This window comes from Cynocephalus volans, chromosome 2 (genome assembly GCF_027409185.1).
Source record: "Cynocephalus volans isolate mCynVol1 chromosome 2, mCynVol1.pri, whole genome shotgun sequence".
NCBI lineage: Eukaryota > Metazoa > Chordata > Mammalia > Dermoptera > Cynocephalidae > Cynocephalus > Cynocephalus volans.
Window position 1 is genome coordinate 59,534,302 of NC_084461.1, and position 10,326 is coordinate 59,544,627.

Here is a 10,326-nt window from a genome sequence, read left to right on the forward strand (position 1 = left end):
GTATTATAGTACTTTAAAACTCAAAACATCAAATCCTCTCTTCAGATTGGGTCGTGGACATTTGTGAGAGTGTGCTTACTTGCTTGTTTTTGGCTACCCAGTATTTTAATTCTCTTCCTTTGGGGATCTTTCCCCCCTTCCTGCCATATAGATATGATATTTGGGTATTTCCAATTAAGGCTATGAAGGAGTTTTCAGTATCATGAGGTGTAAAAAGGAATTTCGGAAGGGCCAGCAATGTGAAGAGTTTCCCCACAAACTTGACCTCCTGTAACAAGAATTGCTGAGCTAGGAACAGCTTGATGCACCACGGAAGTGCTTGGAAAGAACAAGCCCCTGTAATGATTGCACATATTAATATAAAAGTTAGAAGGGGGCCAGGGAACACCTGGTCAACTATTTAACAATTGCTTCTTGGTTGGAGAAATGGTCTTGTTGGAATAGAGCTTAGCCAGAGGAGTTTACATACCGATGCCGCTGGTAACAGCTAGAAGCCTTACTAACTCAGCAATATGCTAAACTACCAAAAAGGGGAAGAAATGAACCTTCTGGAACACCTGAGTTTGCCTTTCCTTAAAAATCTAGTCTTTTAGAAACAAACAAAAAAAAAACAAATAAAAAAGGAAAAATAAAAATAAAAACCTAGTCTTTATGGTGGCATAACATAGTAGTTAAAAGTGCAGAGTCTAGCAAGACTGCCTGGTTAGTCTTAACCACTATGTGCCTGAGTTTCTTTATCTGTAAAATAGAAATAATAACAGTACCTACCTTGTTTGGACCGTTAAAGGAATTAAATGACAGCTGTAAAGTGCTGTAGGATTGTGCCTGGCAAGTAGTAGGCTATGATATTGTGGTAGAATAAATGCACATTTGGTCTTTATCCTGGTTCCTGACACAGAGCTCTGAAAACTAATTTCCTGAGTAATAGGGGTGACAGGAACATCTTTTGTTATAATATTTAGTGTGAGACTCTTGGAATTTCCAGAGTGTCTTTTTGTCATATTAATGAGATTACTGGTGGCTGGGGTCCCCTAGACAGCCTCAGGATAGGGGATGGTCACCAGAAAGACCAAGGAAAAAATGATGAGGGGGTTGAAACTTTCAGCTTTTCCCCCATTCCAAGGAGGGGAAAGGGCTGAGGATTGACTTAATCATCAATGGCCAGTGATTTAATCAATCATGACTACAGGATGAACCCTCCATAAAAAATCCCTAAACCACAAGGTTTGGAGAGCTTCTATTTTTTTTTTTTTTTTGTCGTTTTTTTCGTGACCGGCACTCAGCCAGTGAGTGCACCAGTCATTCTCATATAGGATCCGAACCCGCGGCGGGAGCGTTGCCGCGCTCCCAGCGCAGCACTCTACCAAGTGCGCCACAGGCTCGGCCTTGGAGAGCTTCTAGATGGGCCAACCCTTCCACATGCTGGGAGGGTGGTGCACCCCAAACTCCACGTGCTTGCTCGGACCTTGCTTCTGGACCTTGCTCTATATGCCTCTTCATCTGGCTGCTCATCTGTAGTCTTTATAATAAAATGGTAAACATAAGTAAAGTTTCCCTGAGTTCTGTGAGCTATTATAGCAAACCCGAGGAGGAGGTTGTAGGAATTCCTGATTTGTAGCCAAGTCGGACAGAAATGTGGGTACCCTGGAGACCCAAAACTTCTGGCTGGCATCTGAAGTGGAAGGCAGTCTTGAGAAGCTGAGCCCCTAACCTGTGGCATCTGCACTACCTCCAGATAGTTAGTGTCAGAACTGAATTAAATTGTAGGAAACCCAGTTGGTAAGCACAAAGAACTCTAGAATTGCTCAGCGTGAAAAACCCATATGTTTGATGTCAGAAGTGTTGTGAGTAGAGAAATGGTTTTTCTCTACGTAAATTTTAGTTCGTATTTTTGGTAATATTATTGAAGAGATATTTAAAAGTATAAACCCAGTAATTAAGAAAACAGGAATGGGACCATCAGCACATAGAATATGTTTTTAAAATGTTTGGAAAGTGGAAATTAAATGAAATAGTAGTGATCAAGGAAGCAGGCCAAAGGAAACCATAGCCTGAATACCTAGCGAGACAGACTACCCAACACAGAGCCCTGGAGCACCTGGGGACTCAATGCCAGGTAGGAAGGCGTGCAGGCACGGCATGAAGGGCTGAACATTGAGGGACTAATTGAAAGGCTGTGCATGGACAGTCAGCTGCTTCTACCCCACAATCAGAATATTTGACACCCTGAGGCAAAAAATTAGAGGATTCTTTTCCAAAGACTAACAAACAAAAAAACTGAATAAATTGCTTCAGCAAAACTAGAGAACTAGTATAGGCATTAGCACCCCAAAACAAAGAATCTTTCAAGAATTGGCCATTGCATGCCCAAGGAATATCCCAGGTGAGCTTTTGGCTGCTAGCTTTGTCTTTATAGGTAACTTGAAATCATTTTCTGAGGTATCTCTGACATTTAGGGCTTGTCCTGGGTAAATCTTGGCTCCCCAATCTGTTCTCCATTAAGTGAAGGGCCTATGTTCAAGGCACACTCATGTGACTCCTAATTTGATTTTTTAACCATTATTTTGACCCGTCTGCTTTTAAGTTGCCTAATTCTTAAATGAATTGAAAACCGAGGATCACTACACATTTGACGAAAGCTGATAATGTGAAAAATAAACACCAAGGTGGATGGTAATAACCTTGGAGGAAGCAGATAATCCTGGAAACAGATGAACTTCAACATTAGTATCATAGGATTCAAGAAGATTGTGTTGATTAAAAAAAAAAAAATTAGATGCCATGAAAATAAGGAACCATCAGAGAACAAGAAAGAGCTGTGGGAAATTATAACTGTTGAAATTTAAAAATACTATTGGTGAGTTGAAAGATAAAAGAAGGTAATAGATCTGAAACATGACCAGTGCCACCACCTTAGACAAGCCCAAGTACAAAATGGCGCTGTCCACCTTCTCCCCTCCCCTCCCCTGTTCTCTCTTACAAAAAGCCTCATGGGTTCAGAGAAAATGAAACTTTCTGCATTTCCGTATGCTGCAGAACTCTCCATTCCCATGACCTAACTCAATTCTGACCCTGGAATTACATCACTCAGCTCTTGGTGCCAACATACCAATATAAGCTCCCACTGCCCTATGTTAGCTGCTGTCCCCCATTTTGAGGGCAGCCCTGGGCTGTCCTCCACTTTGAGCACAGCCCAGCAGATTTCTTTCTTTAATAAAGCTTTAATGGTACCTGGCATCTCAGCTCACTTTCTTTCAGAAGGGAAATCTCCAGAAAGTTGACCAAAAACACTAAGAATATTTGAGAAAAAAAGATAAGAACTTGAGTGATCAATTAAATTCCCACTTGAATAGTGGTAATACCAGAAAGAGTGAAAAGAGATAACAGTAGGAAGTTATTAGATAAATAACAGAAGATAATCTCCTAGGGCTGATGAGAGACCCAAGTGCTCAGATTGAAAAGTCCATTGAGTACCCAGTACAATGAATGTAGAAGGACCTACATATAGACACAATATTTTGAAATTTTATAGCTCCAAGGATAAAAGAGAAGATCCTAAAAGGTACCAGAAAGACAGAAACTGTCACCATCAAAGAAATATGACCTAAACTAGCACCATAACTATTAGCCAACCTTAACAAACTACTTACTTCCTGTTGTGGTGAAACAGAGTAAGGCTAGGCCTGTGAACCAAACTGACTCCATTTTCTCTGCAGAGGACACTTTGTTACTTTTCCACTCCTCAGTCACGAGACCCCTCAGGGCAAATGATTACCCCACGGGGCTGCCCTGATAAAATAGACTGAGATAAGAGAGGAAACAGATATTTACTGAGTTGCAAAACCCCCTCCCCAAGGCTTGTTTACTGTAATTGTAAAAGTTACAGATTAACCTTAAGACCCCTTTAGGAATTTGCACCTGTGCACAAAGCATCAAGATGACTGCTACAATGACCCTCCTGGGGTGACAATGATGAATATCACTGCCATTTTGGACCTACTGAACATGCAGCTGTGACGCAACCAGGAAGAACAGAACGGACCACCTCCAGTGACGCTGCCTTCCACCCCTTAACTCCTTTCCCTATAAAAGACCCTGAACAGCTCCCCTTGGGGGGCTAGCTTACCGTCACTGCCCCCCTTATGCATAGGTCTATTTCCTCGTTTAATAAAGCATTGCTTGCTTTACTGTTGGGTACATTGTTCATTTCTATGACCTTGGAAACCGAGAGCCTAATTTAATCACTGGCAAAAATTGGAAAGCTTTGGGCACCAGAGAGGACTCTAGCTGCAAGAGGCAAGTGGTCACTGGTACTGTTTTGCTCCCATGTCTCTGCTGCTGGTAGATCTCTCCTGGAGTCCCTGGCCTCAATTCAGACAAGGCAATGCTTTATTCTCTTTATCTTTATCTGATTTTCTGAGTCCGCTTCTGTTTGGTTGGATTGTATCCACGTCTGTACAGGTGCACCCTGGAGGGCTCCTGGCTATGCTTTGTTTTTCTGACTTAAATCTAGTCAATACTTTTCTTCTTTATGCTGAAAACAGTGGGAAGAACTGCTTTTATCAATTACTGTTAATGGAATAGGTTGGCCCTGCTGATAGGGACTAAGCTAAACTGGACCCCACTGCTCCTCTTTTCTCTTTGTTTGCTTCTTTAGACATTTAGTTGAGTACCAGTAATCTGAATAAACCTTCCAATCCTTGCATCAACTTTTGGACTTTCAGGTCATTTGTTTAAGGTGAGAGGGCAAGCCGAGCCTGACCTGTCGGTAACAGTGGGACTTGGTAGGTTTTGTTATTTCTTTTGGGTCCTGACTAAACCCTGTTGACTCAATACCTTAAAGCATTTACTGGCAACTTCCCTAATTGCAATTTGTTTAAATTTTTAGTTCCTCAAATATTTTCTCATTGCTTCCCATTAAAAGACAAACAGAGCATTTGTATGTAAGTCACACATCTCCTTCCCCAGGCCAGCATTCTCCTGCCATTTGACTGGGACTCTGGATAAATTTCTAGGTAAGTCAATTACCATCTCCAGCAAACATGCTTTTCTTCCGCACCTAAACGTATGACCTGCTTCTTTCTCTTGCTCTTGTTTCTCTCTTCGGAGGCAGATTGTTATGGAGGAAAGAGGACAGATGCTGGAGCTTCACAGACTTGGGTTTAAGTCTGAGTTCCATAACAATGGCCATCTCGGCACTTATAGTCAAAGAACATTAGACCTAGAGAGGGCCTTGGAAATCATCTCTCCTCTCCAGAAATAGCCTCGAGACCAGCAAAATTGACCACTGAACTTTGTTGTGTCAGTACAGGTTGATATCAGCTGGTTTGTTGCAACCCTGGGCTTTTTTTTTTTTTTTTTTTTTTTTTTTTTTAAATCTCTGGGGAGTCCTGGCCCCTTGGTCCTGTGTTAACCAACCTGAATGAAATGCATTAACTAGTGGTCAATGTCCTCCAGTGTGGTGTGTGAGACAGACCGGGAAACAGCCTATTCCAGCTTGTTTTTGAGACTGGTTGTGCATCCTAGTTTTGGCCACCTGACCAGGGGAGTGTAAAAGACCTCTTCTCAGATGGGGTTATGGTTTCCCTGAGACCAAGGTATCTTGCATGTATCTAGGTGGTTCAGATGAAGCATACCCTGTGCAAGTGAGGAAGGCCCCTAGGAACCATGCCTGCTGTTTCTCTGTGCTTTTTTTTTTTTTTTTTAAATCTTATCCTTTACCTGTATTAAAGCCTTATGTAAGTACACTACATAGAGTCTTGTGAGTTTTTTCAGTTATCCAACACTGTGTAATTGCTGATGATGGTACTGTGAATGGGATAATTGAAACATTTTTTTTACTTTATAATTTAAATGATGGGTAAGGCTTTGGGAGAAAGATAAAAAGTGGGAAAAGATTTAGAATCTCTGGTGCCATGCTGGTTGCTGGGGCATCCCTGATTTGAACTCACTCGAGTACCTACAACTCTTGATGGGAAGAAAAGCACATCAATGGAACTTGAAGGTGGTAGATCCAAAACTAGAAGAAACAGCTAAACGGATTAAAAAAAAATTCAGACACAGAGGAAATCAGCCAAGAATACTGTACCTTGACTGGTTTGAGCTGGTTTGGGCTGCTTTCACAAAAGTGAAAGTAATTAGGAAAGAGCCGGAGGTGGCCTAATCCACTAAGCTATGGCCGGTTATAAAAGGAAGGCACAGGGTGCCGCGGACAGTGGGGCAGATGTTTCTTTGGGTGGGAATGTGACCCTCATTAGATAGATAATCACTAAAGAGACTGTACAGGGGGGTGCATCAAGAGACAACTGAAACAGGGAGCTATTCAAAGAGCTAAGTAACATGGACTGAAAGCTCCCTGAGGAACTGTTAATGGATAGAAAGGAGTTTGCCGGCCCTCACGCAGTCCAGCCAATAAATCTGTACACCAAGATTTGCAGTAGGTAAGATTAGCATTTATTGGAGGGCGCCAACCAAGGCGTACAGCCTGACTAAGGCTGTACTTAGACTCCTCCAAGGCTCAGAATCAAGAGCATTTATAGGGTAAATCTTGCGAGGCGGGGCCTGGGGGTCATGCTGGATTTTGATTGGCTCACAGTGCGATCAGCATAGGTTGATTGATGTCTTCCTTGATTTCTCAGGGTCTGGATGGTAAGTGCCTCGTAGCAAAGGCTGCAGCTCCAGGTTGTTTGGAAAACAGCTCTACACATTTGTGAATAATGTCATCCTGCCCCTTAACTGAGGTTCAAGACATCAAATAACTATGGGAAAAGAAGGAACTCAGAAAAATGAGTGCTAAGCTAGCCTTAATGCTTATCTTACATTCTGCTAGACAAGCGTACTCCTCCTATTTCTGGGGATTTTGCCATGCAAGTATGCCTTGCGAACTTCCTCCAACTCCAGCCCTAGGGGAAAAGAATCAGAGGATCAGTTATGGGGGTACTGCTGTTACAGATCCATTGCTAAAATGGATTATAGATTAGTGACAAAAGAGCTCTCTTCCTTGCATTAGGTACTGCCAAATGGACTTTCAGATGAAAGGATGTGCTTGGTCTTAATAAAGATCCTAAATTAGCTGCAATTTTCGGAGAAATGTGGGTAGATGGTCAAATTCCAAATCAGTTGAGCTGGATAAAGGTGGGGATACATAAACCATATCTTATAAAGGGGAACTGTCCAACTCCACCCATGGGTATTAAATGGAATACTTTGAGGTTACTGAAATATTGAGAAAGCAAGCAAACACGTTTGTCTGGTTCTATGATGATACTAAGGTGTGCCTTAATTTTATGCCTTTGACTTAAGTGACGACCAATGCTGTGATAAGAGGGCCTCCAAGTCCTCGGCTCTTTATATGACCTTACTGTTGGGAGAACAGGATAAAGTGAGAGAGGCTGTCACTGACCTACTAGCTCATTTGCTCCAAATTGTGCTGAATAATGAACAGATCAATATCATTTGAAAGAAAGGAACCAATAAGAATAAAAGCAATGAAAAAAACCACAGGACTAGTAAGCCAGGAGGAAATGTTCAGATGGATAATTAGACGTGAAAAAGGAGGAAATAAATGGAGTTCTACCAAGATGTCAATGTATTACTATAAGATGATTCATTAGAGCAGTTGGGAGGTCTGTCTGCTTCACCAACTCTTCAACCTGTAAAAGGACCAAGATAGATTTCTAATTTATCCTAGACTTCATGAATTAATAAACAACAGCAATAAACCCTTATAATGACACAAGAGCACAATCTACAGTCCCTTTAAAGCAGTGTGATATGAAGGAGAGATTGGCCAGGGTTGCTTGGTGCTCCCACCACAGGGGACCTAAGCACATTGTGTTGGTGTGGATAAGATGGCCTGGTGGTCGTGAAAAAACTTCATTGGAAAAACAAAACAAAATAAAACCTTTATTGGCATTATTAGACCATGGTGCATAATGTATTGTCATATCAAAGCCTGTTTATGAAAGTTAAAGGGCAATTAATTAGAGTGACATGACAATGCAATTGTAGGTTTTTTTTTTTTTTTGTCTTTTTGTGACCGGCCGTACCGCGCTTAGCCAGTGAGCGCATCGGCCATCCTTATATAGAATCCGAACCCGCGGCGGGAGCACTGCTGCGCTCCCAGCGCCACACTCTCCTGATCGGCCCACAATTATAGGTTTAAGAGTGAGAAATGTCCACACAAAAACTTGTACATAAATGTGAACAGCAGCATTATTAATGATAACAAAGTGTAAACAATCCAAATGTCCATCAACTGGGTAGATGAGTGGTATAGTATATATAATGGAATATTATTTGACAATGGAAAGGAATATAAAGTATTAATACGAAGGTACTTCAACAAGTTTGTGAAAAAATAAAATTGAAAGGGAATACACGAGGCTGGCCAGTTAGCTCAGTTGGTTATGGCACAGTGTTACACCACCGAGGGCCAGGGTTTGGATCCCCATACCAGTCAGCCACCAAAGAAAGATAATACAAATCTTTCCATGAGCTATTTATTTATTTATTTATTTATTTTAAAGATGACCGGTAAGGGGATCTCAACCCTTGACTTGGTGTTGTCAGCACCACACTCTCCCGAGTGAGCCACGGCCGGCCTTCCATGAGCTTTTTGAAGTACCCTCCTACATACTACAACAAGGATGAACCATGAAAACATGCTAGATGAAAGCAACTAGACACAAATGACCACATATTGTATGATTCAATTTTTATGAAATGTTCACAATAGGCAAATCTATAGAAACAAAGTAACTATAGTGGTTGCCTAGGGCTGGATAGGTTGGGGGGAAAAGAGAAGCAACTGCTAAATGTGTAGTGTTTTGGGGGAGATGGTTGCAAAAGTCTACGAACATTGAGTTGTACATTTTACATCAGTGAATTTTATGTTGCGTGAATTATATCTCAATAAATTGTTATTTAAAAAACGAAAGATGGCTCAAAGAAGGAATATATGAGAAGAAATTTTGCATAATTGCTGTGTCATCTCTCCCTGATATATTATGAGAATGGGTGTTATGTCTAAAAGGGGGAAACTTTCCTTCCATGAAAAACTGGTCTGATTCATATTTCAGAAGGAAGTCAAAACCAATTTGCATTTGTGTAGAAAGACCACCAATGTACACTTAAGGGGCTCCCACAAAGATATTTAAATCTCCTACTTATTGCTGCAACCTAGTGAGGAAAAGCTTAGAAAACTAGGAAGTACTGTGTTTCATTATATTGGTGATGTAATGTTGATTCCTCAATCCAAATATTCAGCTAAGACTGAATTGAAGTTCTGGTTAATCATATAACTACTAGAAAGGGGCTGACTGACTGACTGGTTAAAATACAAGGCCTAGCATAAATGATAAAATTCTTAGGAATTACTTGGGCTAGAGCCACTGGGAACATTCCCAAACACACAAACTTAAGTTACTAGCTACAAGATAGAGACAAGAGGCACAAAACTTGGTTAGATTTCTTGATTCCTGGAGAAATTATATACTGTGTTTGGGAATTTCGTTAGCCCCTATTCTCAAAGTTATGGGGGTGGGGTGGGGAGCTAAATTTGCATGGGGTTTTCAGTAATAGCAAACTCTTTGGGAACTTCAAGGAGCCATTGTCCAGTTGGTTCTTTTGGGTCCATGCAATCTTAATGTTCAAATGAATATTAGAAGTATCAGCAACTTACTCATGCCGACTGGAATCGCTTGCCAAAGCCTGTGACTACCACCCAGGAATGGCCCTGGGGATTTAGAGCTAGCAAGTTACCAGAGGCTTCTGGCAAGTATATGGCTTTTGGAAAATCACTGTTGACCTGTTACTGGGCTTAAATTGACTGCTTCTGTTATGGAAGGACATAAAATATTTTGAGATCTGCAAACCCAGGACAGGGAACCATCTGGGGGAGAACCAGGACCTTGACAATATTAAAGGTAAAAAGGACCACGTATAACCAGTCTCCAGAGCAATTTGGTGACATATATCAAAATTCTGAAAAATGTGCATATGGTTTGACTCAGCAATTCTTCTTCTGGGAATTTACCCTGAGGAAATAAAAGATTGGAAAAAAAGATTTTGTTCCAAGGATACTCAACTCACATTTGTTTATAAAGAGAAAATGGCAACAGCATAAATGTCCTACATTAGGGGAATAATTAAGCCATTAAGAAGTACATTGCAAAAAGAAAAAAAAAAAGTACATTGTAGATATATATTTATTAATGTGACAATATTTTATAATTTTTAAGTTGAGGAAAATAGTTTATAAAATACAATGTATGGCACCCATAACCATAATTATGGGGGGGGGGGCATCTAGAGTTTTGGCACAGA